The sequence below is a fragment of the Anolis carolinensis genome, chromosome 2 (assembly GCF_035594765.1).
Source record: "Anolis carolinensis isolate JA03-04 chromosome 2, rAnoCar3.1.pri, whole genome shotgun sequence".
Taxonomy (NCBI): domain Eukaryota; kingdom Metazoa; phylum Chordata; class Lepidosauria; order Squamata; family Dactyloidae; genus Anolis; species Anolis carolinensis.
The window spans coordinates 305,773,598-305,792,571 of NC_085842.1; the positions used below are offsets into that span (position 1 = coordinate 305,773,598).

General features: G+C 41.2%; 1 long non-coding RNA gene across 1 annotated transcript; it reads right to left on the reverse strand.

Moving 5' to 3' along the window:
* Nucleotides 1-334: 334 nt before the first annotated feature.
* On the reverse strand, nucleotides 335-18,747 carry LOC134296784 (uncharacterized). Its single transcript, XR_010003639.1, has 2 exons — nucleotides 18,622-18,747; nucleotides 335-6,724 (listed from the first exon to the last, which is right to left on the reverse strand). It is a non-coding gene; the product is annotated as an uncharacterized LOC134296784 (long non-coding RNA).
* Between the last annotated feature and the right edge of the window lie 227 nt (nucleotides 18,748-18,974).

Consider the following 18,974-nt stretch of genomic DNA (forward strand, 5'->3'; position numbering starts at 1 on the left):
ACCGCACTGATTAAAACTGGATTTCTCTTACAAATTTGACTTACCCTGACTACATCCAGGGAGATTTTGGGGCTTCTAAAGTTGTGGGCAGAATGGTTTATATTTTGTAAACCATCTGGTTTTTGCAATTATTCTTTGGGAATACTTGAAATTTTTATTCAGAAGAAATAATTACAAATGAGTAATGTGAGTTATAGTTTTACAAGATCCTTCTCTGCCAGAGTGCTAGTATGTCATCAAACTGTTGAGTGATTTCAGCTACCACAGGAACCGTGGGTTCAAGGCCTGGCATGCCTAGCTCCAAAGATTAAATAAGACATGGATGGGTCGAAGGGAAAAGAATCAGAGGCTTTTATTCACTCGGCCAAAGTGGATGTCAGTGGAGTCTGCACACCAAAGACTGACATACCCCAATGCAAACATACAGAAATATTTATAGGACTTTGATAACAGTTTGAAACAAGGACTTTTGCTGTCCTGGGTGCATATCTTGGAACCAGCTGGATCCATGTGCTGGTTGACTCTGGTGCGCTGTCTTGAGCTACAGTTGATTGGTTTCCAGATCTGGAGAGAACTGTAATACTTTCATTTGCTCAATTTGAAGTTTGGTGGCTGTTTCTTGTTCTGCCCCTCATGGGTGTGCAAAGGGAGGGATGTGGATTAGGATTGAGGTAATGAGTGCTAATAGTTTGGTTCCAGTTTGCCTGAGGTACGACAACGGGTCTTGGCTGTCTGAACAGCCAGAGTGTTGGCATGACCTGAATGGGTTCCTATGGATAAGGATTGTCTGGATGTTGAATAACTTCTGTGATCTTTTGGTCCAGATCTATTGTTAAGTATGTGGGGCTTTGTGAATGGCTTAAGGTTTCTACTTGGATAAACAATGGTATTCACTCTGGTGTGCTTGGTGTAACTTGGTGGCTACAGACTGGAGGTTGCCTGAGACTGGGTTTTTGGAGGAAAGGCCACAAAGGTACTGTGTCTCAGTGCTCTTGAGGGTGCCATTATTAAGGTTTGTTTTGGGGTCCTGGGGTTTCATAGCATTGAGCCATGACAGTTATAGTTGGTGGGAAACAGCATCCATTCCACAATGTAGCTCCACAATAAGGGTGCTACAGCAGTTCTTCTTGATGGGAGGGAGGAGGAGGGGGTTATTTCCAGCATTTCGGGGATCAGTAGCATATTTATGCCTATTGGCTATGGCTTCTTCTCTCCTGGAAATTCTTCATGGACAAGCTGCTCTTGGCTTGTGGAGTGTAATGTGATACTTTCCTATCACATTCTAGCAAGTCTTTCATCAAGTTTCAAAATATCAGAATTCCATTGGATGGAGCTATTGCTTGATGTAATGGTTGTGTAAAGTACTGAAAAACTTTAGAACATATGATGTATAGAGAGATTAGGAGGCGGGCTTAAAAACAATATGAACCACAATGAGACAGACTTTTCCTCGTTAGTGATACCTTTGGCTTGCTTGCATATGTTACCTGTCAGAAGCCTCTTAGGTACAATCTTCCAGTTTGTGTCACCTGCTTCTTTTCACTGCTTGGATTGTTGCTGTTTTTTCCCCTTACAAAACTCTGTTTTTGTAGCAGTAAGTAAATTAAATCCAGAAAGTAATGCTTAACAGATACTTTGATTTCACTTTTTATTTAGAAGACAACAGCTGTCAGTTGCTATAGAAATATTCATTAACGAATATGTGCAAAGAGAGCAGAAATAGTAATAATAATATAAAAATACCCAAGAGTTTTGTACAGTTGGCCCTTTGCTGTGACAGTTACGGCAAGGGGACACCAATATCATTTATTTCCCAGGAAAACCTATTAGTACTATGATCCAAAAACCAGTCATAAATTCTTGGAGTTTGTCCTATGATTCAGTCATTCACTCAGCCTTGAGCTCAGTGGGTGGTTTTGTGCAAGTCCCTGCCGTCTTTCAGCCTGACCAGTCTCTATATATCAGTCAGAATTGGGAAAAGTTACTTGTTTGGACTGAGAATCCTCTAGCCAGCAGGTCCTGTGGTCCCAAAAAGTCCCCTTTCTCAGTTCTGGATTGAATGAATTGCCACCATTCATGGCTCTATTGGCTTCTTGGGAAAACAGTAGGATCCAGATATGGTAAAATGCATATACATTTAATCTGATTTCCAAGAAATCAAAAATAAGAACAGCCCAAGGGCTGGAAGTGTTAACAGCAAGGCTTGGTGTTTGCTAGAATATTACTTGCTAGTGATTTTCCAGTAAAGCTTGAGAGAAGAGTCCCATTTCTAGTCTGTCTCAGACCACATCTACACAACAATTTAATGCAGTGAGAACTCTCCAAACTTTGGTGGCTGCAAATGCACGTTACAATGTGCATTAAAAATAACACTAATGTCCAAAACAAGCCATAAAATGTGCTAGAGCAGATTGCAATATATCCCAGATATATCAAAATCAGCTCCACAAAAGATAGAGTGCATTTAAATATCCTTCCCTGCTGGAGTGCAGTATAGAATCAAGAATGGAGGCTGCCAAAAAACACAGTGAGGACATGGTTGGGAAACAGAGGGCTAAGTGATCCCCTGGGAGGAGAACTTTCCTTTTTTTCACCATTATGCCTTTGGTGCACTCATGTGCATCTCTGCAAGACACAGGGCAAAACATCTGCAGAGCAATTTGAGGTCCTGTGTGCAATGTAATCATCACCTTGGCCTTAAACCAGTTCCTGGCATGGCAGTCTGATCACCTGCACAACAAAACCAGTTTCTGCCAAGCCAGTTCCATTCTGTATTATAATGCCAATGTAGAAGTGCTTGCAATTTCATTGGTGTCCATTAATAAATCATTCCATCCTGCTTCTCTATCAAACAGCAATTGAAAAAAACCCCAAAGTGTGTCAAAGATGTGCATTTATACATGTATAAATGTGTGTTTCAAATAACTTTCCCCTAAATATACTTATGAGTATCTAATTATATTGACTGCTATCCTGTTAGCCATATATATATAGGAATATATCCAACTTATGTACCTGGTGTTTTTTTGGTCATTGCAAAAATCACAATTCTGTCTCCTGCACATAATGTCCAAATCCTTTTTTCATGCTTTCTACATGGCCACTTAGTAATAAGTATAGCATGGAGACTGCTTAAGGTCCTCTGCCTATGTGACTATCATGAAATGCACAGTGATGCAGTCATCTTCTGGGATTTCTTGAAGTGTTTGAAGATGACTCCACAATTGTGCGTCTGATTAGTCAAATAACCAAGCCTAACTAGTCACATTTCCAACCATCTCTTGCTCTCCACTGGCTATGACATGGCTGTGTTTCAGGAGTAGAGGAACAAGATGAGTCACATGAGTTGGGAGATGTGTACTTCCCTCCCTTCCTCTCTATGTATGTGTGTATGTATATATGTATGTATATATATGGATAATTTTGGTATGCATGTATTTTTATACCATGTTGGGATATTTTTGAACAGCATATTGCTTTGCAAAATTACAAGATTTTAGAAAAGTAGCACTTTATGGGAAAACAACTCCAAGAGTCTTCCCTTGAGCCTGGCTAGAGGCTGGAGGATTCTAGGAGTTGTAATTCCAATTCACACATCTGTCTTACTGGCAGAGCTTGGGAACATGACCTTTTGAATGACCTAACTCCCAGCACTCCCCCACCATTGGCTAGGAGGTTTCTAGGACCACATCACGCTAAAGCCATAATTCACTAAGTTCTGTGGCTGCCTCCTGCAGAATTCTGGGGTTTGTAGTTTGGTGAGTCCCAGGATCTCTCTGGCTGAGCAGTTCAAAAGCCTATCCCTAAACCACAAACTCTATAAACCTACAGGAAGCAGCCATGGAATTTAAAGTGAATATTTGCTCTAGTGTGATGAGGTCCTAGGAGTTGGTTTTTTTTAAATTCTAAGTTGTATGACATAATCAATTACAACTTTGCTTCCTGATAGCTATGGCATTTAGAGACAGAGTGAATGTCACTTTCTCTAGGTCTCACCATGGTCATAGGTATGTCTGGTGAAGTCACCTGAATGGATTTTCTTGAACATCTAATGTGGGCCTGATCCAGAGTCTAGGGTGCCAGATTGGTCAGCATGGAGTCTTCACTGGGACTCTGTCAGCCACTTTGTAGGTGAAAGGGGTTCCTACCACCAGCTGCATTGAACACAGTTTAATGCTATTGGGCAACCACTCTACAGATTTCCCTCCCCACCATACACTGGTCCTAGGCCATGACATAGCAGCTGCTTGCTATTTGCTTCTCTACCTGACATCAGGCAGAGTGTTGGCTCTTTGACAGAGAAAGGAGGAGAGACAAGAAAAGCCCTCTTCTCCCCCTGCCCATTCCCTTCTCCAGTGCACTAGAAGAAGATAGGTCTCCTGTTGTGAATGGGGACCCACCACAACACAGGGGTGTGTGTAGGGGGGAGGACATAAGGAAGTGCCATTCTGTGTTCCTGGATTGCTAGAGCCTGGGGAATGTGGAATGGTAGTCAAGACAGTTGCAGCTGCTTCCAACTGTTTTGACAGCTCTTAAGTCGGGGGAAAACTCAAATCCTGGGGTAGGGTTCGACCTTTCCTCTGACCTCGGTTAACCTGGGACAAGGCCACATTAATGTTAACCCTGAGTAGCCCTTTGCAGTGTTTAGCTGCCATGAGACTGATCCATTTCCACACCAATCTAAGTGGCCAGTGTAGAAATACCCTTGGTGTCTGCTTCCACACCACGGAACTCTCTCCCACAAGAAGCTGAATCAGCCTCTTCTTTGCTCAACTTCTGATGGCAGACAAAGACCTTTCCATATAGACAGGCATTTGGCTATTAGTTGGGTGGTTGTACTTTTACTATTATCACTATGTTTTCTTTGCTTATAAAACTTTTGAACTTGTGCTGGTTTAAATGAGGTAATTTATTTAAAAGTTTTAAACTTTTTATTATAACCATTATTAGCTGTATTTGGTCCTATGTTGGAAGAAGCATGAAGTAACACAACACAATACAATATAATATATTCCAGTAGGCACTGGCCATTCTTTATGTTTATCTGGACCACACTGAACTGTTCACCAGACTATGTTTGGAGGTTCTGGGAACTGGAAGCCTACAAAAGTTACTGTTGGAGGGTTTTTTTATTTTTAAAAAATGAAATGGCAGAGGAAGCCCTCAAATAAAATCTAATGATGCATGCCTTGGCTCACAACGCAGTTGGCCTGGGCTGCCTTGCATTGCTTACTCTCCCTTCAAGAGCAGCATTTGCAAGGTTTCCTGGAATACATTCATTGTCAGTGCAGAAGCTATTTATAATCTGATAAACCATATTTTATGGACAACTCACATGAAAGTGGCTAGTTGTCTCAAGAACAAGCAGGTCTGAAGAAATTGCATAGACCATGAAGAAGGAAATATTGTACTTGACAAATTGGGTGTTTCCATACAGAAAGGCCCCAATTGACAAACACAATGGCTCATGGATCAAATTAAAGAGGCAAAGCCTAAGAAGAAAATTGCTGAGATGTTTGCAGGCATGCCATCATGTAATGGGAAAATGGCATAAAAGAAAGGAGTACAGAAGGCCTTCCACTTTTGCAGGGATTAGGAGCACCAGATGCCTCTGAACGCCATGGTTTTTTTTTTTGGGGGGGGGGGTTGCTGTGAGTTTTCTGGGCTGCATTACCATGTTCCAGAAGCATTCTCTCCTGACATTTCACCCACATCTATGGCAGGCATCCTCAGAGGTTGTGAGGTATATTGGAAACTAGGCCAGGGAGGTTTATATATCTGTGGGAACTCCAGGGTGGGAGAAAGAACTTTTGTCTGTTTGAGGCAAGTGAGCATTGAAAAAGCCTTGCAGCTTTAATGCTAATTAATTGCAGATTCAATGCCAATCAAGGTGATTAATTGCAATATTCACACTTGCCTCTGCAGAAGTTGGCCATAGAGTTCTATCAACAGCATAGGCAGAATTGATTTTTAATCTCCTCTGAATAAATCCTTCCCACCCCCCAAAGTTCCTTTGACAGAGTTGCTGAGTCAAGAGTCAGCTGAAAGGCACATAACAACAACAGCTTGGAAGGACAGGATAAGTACACAGATATGCCCTTCTTCCATATGCAAAATTGGAAGAGTACAGTAATGACCATTCTGGCCCAGTAAACTGGATAACAAGCAGTTCAGGCCAACAGATTTCAGACACTTGGTATTTCCATTTATTCTTGGATTTTCACTGAAAAGGTTTACTGAAGTGATTTATATGTCATTTGGTTTACAATGACACATAGAGAGAGGTAAGGGGGGGGCAGCCTGGGATTTGTGTGGCCTCGGCGTTTTTGGCAACACTCGTGATTAAGGATGACAGGGGGCTCACACCTGCCAAGATTTTAAAGGGACAAAATAGCTATTCAGTTGTGTCCAGTAGCCTTGGGTGCTCTCTTCCCAGAAACATGTGAGCAGAAATCACACTGTCCAAGTTGTACCAGCCTGGGAAAACAGAAGGAGAAAAGAAAATGTCACTTTGGTACTAAAGATGCCCAGACTTTTGTGACGGTTGCCAATTACATGCACAGAGGAGAGAAGACTCATTAAAAGGATCATTTTTAAAAATTGCCAGCTTGTTCTCTTTGGTTTTCTTGGCAGAGTTTACATAGCTGAAAGCCCAAGAGCCAGAGCTTCACTTCATCTCCATGCCAGGAACTGCTGCACCTGCTGACAGTCTCCAATGCACCTGCTGAGAGGGGAGAAGATTGAAGGCAATTCTTAACGATTAAAGACTTAACGAGCTTTGAATTCTTATACTGAAAGTGTATAATTACACTCCAAAGAAAAAGTGGTAGATGTGATAATTCTGCAAAATGACAAGAGCTGGTCTATGATAGTTAGAATATGTAGTAAAGGTAAAGGTTTCCCCTGACGTTAAGTCCAGTCATGTCTGACTCTGGGGGTTGGTGCTCATCTCCATTTCTAAGCCGAAGAGCCGGCATTGTCCGTAGACACCTCCAAGTTCATGTGGCTAGCATGACTGCATGGAATGCCGTTACCTTCCCGCCAGAGCAGTACCTATTGATCTACTCACATTGGCATGTTTTCAAACTGCTAGGTTGGCAGGAGTAGAATATGTATTGACTGTGTAAAAGGGGATCATAATTCACTCTCACATTTTGGAGTATTATTTTTGGACTACAGCTCCCAAAATTCCCTTCACTATAGCACTCCATGGCCAATTTCCAAGCCCTGCAGCATATACCCTAAGAGACTCATAGTGGTTGTTGAATCATGGAATAGGATCATAATATCATAGAGTTGGAAGGGGCCTTATGGGCTATCAACTCCAATCCCCTGCTTAGATCTTTAGTTAAAGCATCCCCAGCGGGTTGCGGTTCCAATTCATATTGAAGACATCCAGAAAAGAAGACTAGATCTAGGCAATTGCGTTCCTTATTTGGAAGCTAAATAGGGTCAGCTCTGATTAATAACTTGGATGGGAAACTGCCAATGAATATCAGGTGCTATATGATACATTTTGGAGCAGAGGTTCTCAATCTATGGGTCCCCAGGTGTTTTGGTTTACCAGCTGTTGGGATTTCTGGGAGTTGGAGGCCAAAACATCTGGGGACTCACAGGTTGAGAACCACTGTTTTAGAGGGATGAACTTCCAAAACCACTCCTGAGTATTCTTTGCCTAAGTCACCCTAAGTCGTCTGGTGACTTGATTTTTAGATTTAAGCTTAAAGTGGCAATACAGGAGGAGACACATGGGCTAGCAATGAAAATTCCTCAGCAGCCTCCCCACCATCCCTAATCTCTGCAACTTTGACAGATGAAGAATGGCAGAGGATCCTAGACCTAGGACATAGCTTCATTGATCACTCTTAGCACAGGTTGTTCTACATCTTACGGTTAATGTTTTTGCTAAACAAGTCACCAGTTTCTTTTCTGATAAAGGAGATGTCTTTAGATACACTAATAAGACTACCATTATTATGCTTTAAAAGTAAGTTTGAAGATGATGGAAGCATTAATTTGGGAAAATCCTTTTGAAAGGAAACATTCTGTATTTACCTTACCAGATAACTGGGGATGGGAGTAAGGATGGATCTTCAAAGACATTGTTCCCATTTTATCTGAGAAAGATATCTCTCCCATCACATAATGTTAACTGACTTAAGTTCAGTAAACTTTGAAGTCTCCACTGGCTCTTGGAACAGAACGTTTAACCTTTGTGAAAGTTAATCCCACTGTTTTTCCAAGTACCCAGTCCATCCAAACCACTAATTTTAAGTGTCTTTAACCTCAACAATTCACTGTATCAAATGCAGCTAGTAACCAAGTCAAGTGAGAATTTTGAGAAAGTAGGTTATGGTTTGAGCTGTCTGGTCTGTTTATGCAGACACAGTCCTGCATGCCTTGAGGCTACTGTTCAGTTTGATGGGATTAAAACTAAACTGTGATCAAGATTGCATTTACAAAGGCTGATGCTAGACCACCAAGACATTTTACTGCCTGGTGGAGCCCAAACGCTTGGGCAGCTTGGTAATAGTCAGTGGCAGTTGGTGATTTCATGTTGCTTTGCTAATATGATTTAATTTATTTATTTGATTTACAGTATTTATATTCTGCCCTTCTCACCCTGAAGGGGACTCAGGGCGGATCTCTCTCTCTCTCTCTCTCTCTCTCTCTCTCTCTCTCTCTCTCTCTCTCTCTCTCTCTATATATATATATATATATATATATATATGGCAAACATTCAATGCCATTAGACAAACAACACACAGACACAGAGGCTATTTAACTTTCCCGCTTCTGGCTTTGTGAGGGTATGCTCGATTCCAGCCACAGGAGGAGCTGCTGCTTCATCATCCACTGTGACAACGAGTCCTTTTGATGGAGTACTTCCTCATCCGGCACACACCCTGCTGGATGTTTTTATTATGTTGTAAATTAGTTAAATTAGCCTCCCCGCATAAGTGGCCCCTAAATTTTCCTATTTGACAGATGCAACTGTCTTTCGGGTTGCTTAGGTAAACAATGAGCTGGGGCTATTTAACAGTCAGGCACTCAATCTGACACAGGCTTTGAACTCACGACCTCTTGGTCAGTGGTGACTTATTGCAGCAGGCTACTAACCAGCTGCGCCACAGCCCACTACATCAGTTGTATGCTGTCTTGATTGAGGGAAGTAATAGTCCCAGTCTATTCTGCCTTGTCGAACCTCACCTGAAATAACGCTGTGTCCAGGTCTAAGCATCACAATTCAAGAGGAATGGCTTAGGGATCTGGGGATGCTTAGCCTGGAGAAGAGGAGGTTAGGAGGGGAAATGATCACAATGTTTCAGTATTTGAAAAGGTATCATCTTGAAGGTGGAGTAAGCTTGTATTCTGTTGCTCCAGGGACTAGGACATGGAGCTACTAATTCCAGCCACAGGAGAAAATATTTTACTTAAATGTTAGGAAGAACTTCCTGATAGTAGGAGCTGTCGATGGAATATGCTGTTCTGGAGTGTGGTGGAATCTCCTTTTCTGAAGTTTTTTTTAAAAAGGCCACCAGGAGTCACAAGGGTTGGACTGAATGGCCCTTGAGATCTCTTCCAACTCCATGATTCCATGGCTGGGCACTAAATCTACTCTGTGTTTTAGTCCAGATTCTAAAGATGATGCACTTTGCTTCTCAAGCACCTTGTGCGTATAGCCCTTTAACATTTTTACAAAGACCAAGAACAGGCTTATCACCCGACTGGCTTGAAAGCTGTAGATTCCACTGCTTTTTTTAATGTGTCAGAAGCGACTTGAGAACATACTGCAAGTCGCTTCTGGTGTGAGAGAATTGGCCATCTACAGACGTTGCCCAGGGGACGCCCGGATGTATTACCATCCTGCTGGGAAGCTTCTCTCATGTCCCCACAAGCTAGAGTTGGCAGACAGGAGCTCACCATGTCTCATGGATTCAAACTGGCAACCTTGAAGTCAGCAATCCAGCCTTCAGATTAGCAGTTCAGCTGGCACACAGGTTTAACCCATTGCGCTACCATGGATCCTATTCCACTGCTGATGGTGTAGCACATAAGGAAAACATGACAAGGGACCATCATAATCTAGAACACCACCTGCTTTCTGATTTTAAAGTATTTTATAATGCTAGAATGATGCTGTGTTGGTGTTTGTTTTGCTGGTATTTTTTAAGTTCAGTTCTTGTCAGCTATCCAGAGAACGTTGAAAACATTGCTACTGTTGAAAAATTCTAGCAGTTGAAGTCCTATATGCTGAAGCCATTTATGAACAGTTGGCTATGAATGGTTTCCATCTGCTACAATATTCATTCTTCAAAATAGTAACTTCCCATGCTGCATGTCACAATGGGTTTCAGTCATCAGCATTTCCAACCAATTCTTTAAATGTACTATAGGATGGTTTTGTAGGAATTTGGCATTCTAAATCCTAAAAAGATCTCATTTGCTCAGTCACAGTTTTTTCACAATGGGCTTTGGCAGTTTTATGGTGTAATATGTGACTGAATGAAAGTAGTATTCAAAATAGTAATGATATTTGTGAAAGAACTGTGTGTGGTATGATATTTGTCTTGTTTTTTAAAAAAAGTATCGCAAGACACATTAAAAAGAACTACAATAATTTAAAAAGTCTTTTCATTGCAGACCTGCTTTTAATGCTGGGTCATACCTTCTGCATTTAGGTGTGAGTGCCTGTTGGCTTTAGTGAGGGAATAATTTGTTGATATTCTTCAGTAATTGTTTACCTTTCCTAAAAAGTTGACCTCAGCCTTGTCAAGGAGGTCAAGAATGATTAAGCACAAACTCACCTCAGGTCCTTTGAGTAACTAATAGACAGCAGAGATCTGTGAAAGAGCTCACTTCCTTCATCTTGAACCTCTTGTAACAAAATAGGTGTCTTCAAGGAGTTTCTGACATATGGCAACCCTAATGTGAGTGGAGTTTTATTGGCAAGATTCATTCAGAGGGAGTTTGCCATTCCCTTCCTCTGAGGCTGAAAGAGTGTGATTTGTCCAAGGTCATTTAGTGGGCTTACATGACCCAGGAGGAATTTTAACTCAAAATCTTATGTCAACACCCAAATCACTATAGTAGCTGGCTCTAAAGGCACTGGATTTTTTTTACCACAGCTCGCAGAATCTGTCTTTCAGCATAGATACTGGATACATTGGTAGGTGTATGCTAGCAGCTGAAGTCCAAAAGAGAAAATAAAAAACAACAATGCTCTGGTTGAATTAAAGGTTCATCTCTCCTATCTCTCCAAGAGCAGCCAGATCTCCCAACATTGTCTTGAAACCAGACATGTTCTCTCATCCTTTGATGCCTAGGTGTATGGAAATGTAAAGATTCTATATCATATTATATTGTGTAGAGTAAATCTCTGCATTACACACTGGTTGTCTTATGCAGGTCTTCTTTTGAATGGCAACATCATGGAAATGAACATGGAGCTCTATGCATCACTGAATGTATTGTGTAATACCCAACTGAATATACAAGCAAAAGCGTGTCTATTACATACATAATTCCACTCCATAAATTTTTAAATTTAATATGGTCATTTTGCATTGGGAAAATTTTTTCCAGCTTTCCATAGGGAAATTCACAAAAGTGAAAGATGGCGGCAGGATTCCAGCTCATAACTTTATTTAGCTCTAATGACCAGCGGGAATATATAAATCTCCTCCACCAAAATGTTTCAGCACGAAGAACTCCTGTTCAGAGCTTCTCGGTAATGCTATCATCTAGGACTGAGTTGTTAACTCATTGAACTCATTGAGTCAGGATGAGTCCCTAACTAATCATGTCACAATAATGCCAACAACACATTTGTGCACATAAACAAAGATAATTGCGGAAGCTGTTTGGCGTCATAAAAAACACAAGGAACAGTCTGCAATGCAAAGCTAAAACAAACAAATGTTTCTGTACCCTGAATAGCTTTTGATGAAGGCATGTGACACAATTCTCCTAAAGTATTATAAATGAAAATATACAGTGCAGCTGTACAGCATTCAGTTTCCCTTTAAACAATTCTGGGCAGGATTGCCTTGCTCAGCTCTCTAGCTCATGTCTAAAAATGCTCCCAGATTGCATCTGTATTGTTTATCTGCTTGACGTTTCAAGTGAACGTTAAGGCTGCCTCCATCAAGGAAGAGAGAGTCTTCGTACCAGGAAACGTACCATTTAAATCTACTTTAGAAAAATCTGTGCCAGATTATTTCTGCCCAGGGCGACAGAACTTCTAATATTTCTTTGACTATTGGAGCACTTTTTAGGATGTAACTCATGCTCTTTTAATGGATTTGGCTATCCATTCTTTACAAAAGGAGATAAAACAAGATCAGATTCACATCTTTTATGTGTTAGTGTTATGATTACCAATTGCAAAAGATTCCGTTGCTTTGTATCACATCATATAACTTGGAGAGGCCTGCTGCTGAAGAAAGCATTTTCATTCTGAAAACAGGAATTTACAGCATACTTCACTATGAGGCGTATTTCCAGTAATCCATCTGGATACAAGGCATCTGCTTGGCTTCTTTATTTATCAAAACACTTGCAGATATGAGGCCTTTGAAAAGGAAACAAAAGCAAGTGGAATGGCCAATTGTAAGCTGCTTTGGGTTGAAAACTGGAATATAAATCAAACAGAGTCCAGTAATGGCTTGATACAAAGATGATGATGATGGAGGTAGCACTTAACTCCAATATAGTTATATATTACTATCTCTATTACCCTAATATATTATATTTACTACCACATTTTAATTTTTGTACCATGTATTTAATATATATGTTTTATGGCATGTATTTTATTTTGATGTGTTTTTAACTGGATTATACCCTGCTTTGAACTGTGAAGAGAGGCAGGTAAATAACAACAACAACAATAGCCCAGTTCTCAAACCATCACAACATGCTTACCAGATTTCCCTTCATTGTTCAGAACCTTGGACAGCTGCACTAAACCTTGGAATGGATTCATTGTCCCACTGATATAGGAGTCAGTACTTACTACTAAGGGTATCCATTGGATCTGTTGATTGTGGGAATAAACAACTCTGTTTTCTCCCTGCTTTTCCAACATTTGGGCAGGACTTTAGATCCAGGAGAGCTTCTGTACAACTCAGAACTACTACAGATAGAACCCAAATAGAATCATAGAGTTGGAAGAGACCTCACGGGCCATTCTTTTCTGGTACCTCTTGAGAAATGATGCATGTGTTATATGTACTCCATGGCAACCTTCTCCTGTGGTTTTCTTGGTAAGATTTCTTCAAACAAGGTTTTCTGTAAGGCTGAGACAGGTTGTGTTGTCTAAAATTGCCCAGCGGGTTTGTGTCTGAGTGGGAACTCAAACCTTGGTATCTCTGTGTTGTAGTTCAAAACTCAAACTACTTAGATCAGTGGTTCCCAACCTTTGGGCCTCCAGGTGTTTTGGACCTGAACTCCCAGAAATCCCATCCAGCTTACCAGCTGTTAGGAACTGTGGGAGCTGAAGTCCAAAACATCTGGAGGCCCAAAGGTTGGGAACCACTGACTTAGAACATGCTGGCCTTACATGACACTCCTCCCCCTCTTTTTTCCACTCATGCTTCCTTATTTGCTTCAGCTTATAAGTCCAACGTGTGGAGGTGGCCTTCATATTTTATTACTTCCTAAATCTAAATTGAATGTACAGTACCTCCAAACAGTCTTCGAAATGCAGATTTAACTACATTCTACTAAACAACATTACTGTCTATCAAAACATGCAGGAGCTTTGTACACATTTGGTTGTGCATTTAGATATATCTACTAAGCAATGCAATGCATGTGGAGTGAGTCTGTACTTGTAGAAATTGTTCAAATTGTCCTTCATCATTGGCTATGCTGGTAGCTGCTGATGAGAGTTGTGATATAACAGATACGTGTTCCCCAGCCTTGCTTTAAACTTTGAGGAAGCATTTTATGTTGTATTTTAATCGTTTAGTCTTAAGGAATCTACTATTCATTGTCAGTTTAGTCAACCATCAAAAAGATATTAGACTGTACTTTCTCAGCAAATAATAATAATAATAATAATAATAATAATAATAATAATAAAACTTTATTTATACCCCGCCACCATCTTCCCACGGGGATTCGGGGTGGTTTACATGGGCAAAAGCCCAAACAATATAACTGAACAAAATAAACAACAACATAAACACAATTCACAGTATAAAAAGATAAAATCAGGAATACAATGCAAAATGAGAATATTAAAGGGCAGATTTCATGAGGTCAGAAGTCCTGACTTCCGGGCAGGCTCCAGCCTGTATAGCAAATATTGAAGAATAAGGATCACTCTTTGCTCATTCCTGGTTTAAAACATGGAGAGGAGAGGGCTTCACCAAGTAGGTTACCTGTGATGTCCACAAGAGTACAGAGCATGTGTCACTGCAGTAAAAAGCGCACAAAAAATGGAACATCAAAGGGAGGGAGCAAAGCCCTGTTGACTTTAGTTAACTCCTTTTGTTTGAAGGTGTTGAAGATTAAGCCTGCCCGGAAGCAAGGACTTCTGACCTCATGAAATCTGCCCTTTAACCTCTACTGGGGATTCACTTGTAAGGGAAAAAAGAACATGGACTGTGAGTTCTCAAATGCAACCTTTCCTATACTGTTACCAAATGTTTCATTTATTTACTTAATCAGAGTTTGGTAAAGTTATGTTTCTGGACAGCTGCTCATACCGATGGAGGAAATCTGGAAGGTGCAATCCAAAACATAATAGGAAAGCTTTGTACTGTCATCTTTCATTAAATGGTACAAAGCTCATTTAAACATACACACACACACACACACACACACACACACACACACACATATATATATATATTATTAAAAGCATGACAGACTTCAATAACAACAACCAAAGATGAAAATGCTAGCCAACTGCGCCACTCCTATTCAAGAATTGATTTAAAATGTGTTCCTGAGATTGAACTGACACTGAAAACTGGCTCCGATTCCCTGGTTTGAATTAAGATGTGGCTGCCCAACCATGAAGCTCATCGTTGGCCTTGGATGAGTCACTATCTTTCAGCCTAACCTTCCTCAGGGCCAAAAAGAGGCATGCACAATTTGGGTTATGTCAAGTCTCCAGTCTACAAGGTTTGACTCTAGGCAGCCAGGTTGTAGGACTTAGGGGAAGATGGGTGAAGGAGTCAAGAGAAGGTGAGGTTGGGTTTCACAGAAGGCCAAGGAGCCAGAAACAGGTGCACACTATACGTCAGGAAGGAGAGGGTGACAGAAACACAGAGGTCACCTTGACCAACTTCCCCCTCAATGCAGGAATCTTGCAGCTGCTTCAGTAGCAATAATAGTCCCAACACATAGTCATCCATGGTATACATAAATACATCCAGCAAAGGAGAGCCCACTACTCTCAAGTCAGCCTATTTCACTGTCAAATAGTTTGTAGAATTTGGAAGTTTTCCCCTGATGTTTATCCCAAATAATCTTCTAATAATAGCTCAGAAATGATGGGAGGCAATACACTCAGTTTATTCATGAACCATGAATTACTATGTGTTTCCTTGCAGTATCGTATCTGTTTTATAGGCTTCCAGATGCTGGAGATGAAAAAAGTGGGAAGCCTTGCCTCTGTTTATGTACTGTCTGTCTTTGTTGTTAATTGTGTAATGGCAATGAATATTTGCCATGTATGTTTCTGTAATCCACTCTGAGTCCCCCCGGGGAGATAGAGAGGAAAATAAATAAAGCACATTATTATTATTATTATTATTATTATTATTATTATTATTATTATTATTTTATTATGACACAGCAAACAAGATAGATATGCCGGATTTCGTATCACAAAATCACAAGTCAAACACTTCCCAAGTGTCTAGGACTCTGTGATGTATTTTCGGATGATGCGTGCAGATCCCAGTAGCCTTTTGCAGTTGTTATTATTATTATTATTATTATTATTATTATTATTATTATTATTATTATTATAGTATAACTTTGCTAAGCACTGGGGAAAAGAGAAGCTGTTGCTGATTTTCTAGCACTTAGATCCTCCACCAATATACAGAAAGTTAAATCTGGAAATACCTGTTGCTTTTTTCTGCTTAGGATTTCAACAAAGACCCACCAAACTATCTGTTACTTGTTTTCTCAGTCAAAACACAGTCCTGATAACAGTGACAGGTATTTAACAAAATCAGGTTTCCAGGAAGGTCTCTAGGGCAGGCATGGGCAAACTTGGGCCCTCCAGGTGTTTTGGACTTCGACTCCCACCATTCCTAACAGCTTAAGTGGCTGAGGGGGAAAAGGAAGGGGCCTGATGCTGTTAGGAATGATGGGAGCCGAAGTCCAAAAACACCTGGAGGGCCCAAGTTTGCCCATGCCTGCTCTTGGGGGATACATTTAGCCCTTTTCTTTCTGTTTCCTGCTTCCCACCAGGAAAAGGGAGATCTCTGCAAAGAAGTGCAATTGCCTGAGCTTTTGAACAAGGATCCTCTGTTCACATGGGTCCTTTGGTCAGGTATTTTTCAAAGAAGCATCAGCCTCAGTCTCTCGCAGCATAAAAAGGAGGAAGGGAAGAGGAGGAAAAGGATGTCTGTCCATGGGCAGCACTTTTAGGTATTGTAACTCTCTGACAGGTCCCAGGGAGATGTGATTGATGACTTTTCCCCCTTTTCTCCAAAAGAAAAACCAAGCAGGATTTGCAGAGCTGTTGTCCAAAAGAATTAACACGTTCGTTTTTTTTCTTTGAACAGACACCACATCCCACACCAAGGGATGCAGTGCTTTCTGAGCAGCAGTGCTTTCAACAGGTCTTTTTTCCCAGGAGCAGGCAGTCGCTCAGTTGTCCAAGTGAGTCCTACAGCTCCTCTCCCCGCTTTCTTTCTAATCCAAGCCTGGCTTCCTCAGCTTGTCCCTCTCCCACCTCTGCCTCCCCCAGTTCCAGCTTCGGGGGTTCATCTGTCAGAGTAATGGCAGCGCAGCAATAGTTGGATGGAATCAGTGGAATGCAGAACGAAGTGACATCCAAACACTACCAATACACAAATCCCACATTAACATCATCTCCCCCTTGTCTTCCCTCCCTTTTCTTGGCACCCAGGACACCTTCCTTGGGCTCTTTTGCTCACCCACCTCCAGGTTCTGGGTGCCCTTCCTCTCTCGCACAACTTACTAGAGTCCTCCCCTTCACCATCAAGGAATATCTGCCACTCTGGGATCAGAGTGAAGAAGGACGGGGCCAGGAAGACATCATACCAACCTCAGAGCCAGGAAGATAGTTCCCTCTTGTCTCCTGTGCCATAGCAACATGCTATGCTAATCTTTTATATATATATATATATATATATATATATATATATATACTTTATAATAATTCATAAATATATAATATATTGTATATACATATAATATTGATTATAATATTATAATGGAATACAATATTATACTACGAATAATACAATATAATAATATTAATTACATATTATATATTAAATGTAACATTACTAATAATATTACCATATAATGATATACAGTAGAGTCTCATTTATCCAACACTCACTTATCCAATGTTCTTGATTATCCAACACATTTTTGTAGTCAATGTTTTCAATACATCGTGATATTTTGGTGCTAAATTCATAAATACAGTAATTACTACGTAGCATTACTGCATATTGAACTACTTTTTCTGTCAAATTTGTTGTATAACATGATGTTTTGTTGCTTAATTTGTAAAATCATAACCTAATTTGATGTTTAATAGGCTTCTCCTTTATCTCTCATTATCCAACATATTCGCTTATCCAACGTTCTGCCGGCCCGTTTGTGTTGGATAAGTGAGACTCTACTGTAATACAACATAGTAATTTAATGCTTATATTGTGCTATGCTAATAATATATTGTATGTTCATTTTATTTGTAAGCCACTCTGAGTCTCCTGCCAACCTAGCAGTTCGAAAACATGCCAATGTGAATAGATCAATAGGTACAGTTCCGGCGGGAAGGTAACGGCGCTCCATGCAGTCATGCCGGCCACATGACCTTGGAGGTGTCTACGGACAATGCCGGCTCTTAGGCTTAGAAATGGAGATGAGCACCAACCCCTAGAGTCAGGCATTACTGGACTTAACATCAGGGGAAACCTTTACCTTTACTACATATTCTAACTATCATAGACCAGCTCTGTCATTTTGCAGAATTATCACATCTACCGCTTTTTCTTTGCAGTGTAATTTACACACCTTCAGTATAAGAATTCAAAGCTCGTTAAGTCTTTAATCGTTAATGGAGATGAGCACCAACCCCCAGAGTCAGACATGACTGGACTTAATGTCAGGGGAAACCTTTACCTTTACCTTTTTACTGAGTCCCCTTCGGGGTGAGAAGAGCGGGATATAAATGTAGTAAATTTAATAATAAATAATAAAGTGGGCCCTGAGACTTCAAGTCTCCCTGACTCGGAGGGTTGCAGTTCCTCTTCTCCCTCTCCCCGCCCGGCCTCTTGCCCCCGCTTCTTCCCACTGAAAGAAACCCCCCAATAAATCTCGTCCTCCCACCTCTTTCTGTTCCCTGGGCCCCAGGGCTGGGCGCAGGCCATTCCCAAACTTCTCCTTCACCTTCGCCTTGCAGCCTTGGGAGAGGCACATATTTTCCTGACCAGCAAGGGCAGAGGACGCCCGTCTTCCCTGGCCGCTTTTCCACGCATCTTTTCTTCCTTCTCTTCTTTCCTCTTCCTCTTCCTCTTCTCTCCCCCTTCCTCTCCTCCGTTGGGATTCTCTCTCGTTGCGCTTCTTCGCATCTGCCGCCGGCGGCTTGCTTTCTCTCTCTCTCTCTCTCTCTCCTTTGCTGCCTCAGTTCCCTCTGCTGCGACCGCAACAGCTGGGGAGACCCCTTCCCCGCCCCCTGGCCGCCCCCTCTCTCTCGCCTCCCTCCGGAGAAGCCCTTTCCCTCTGCGGAGTCACCTCTCGCT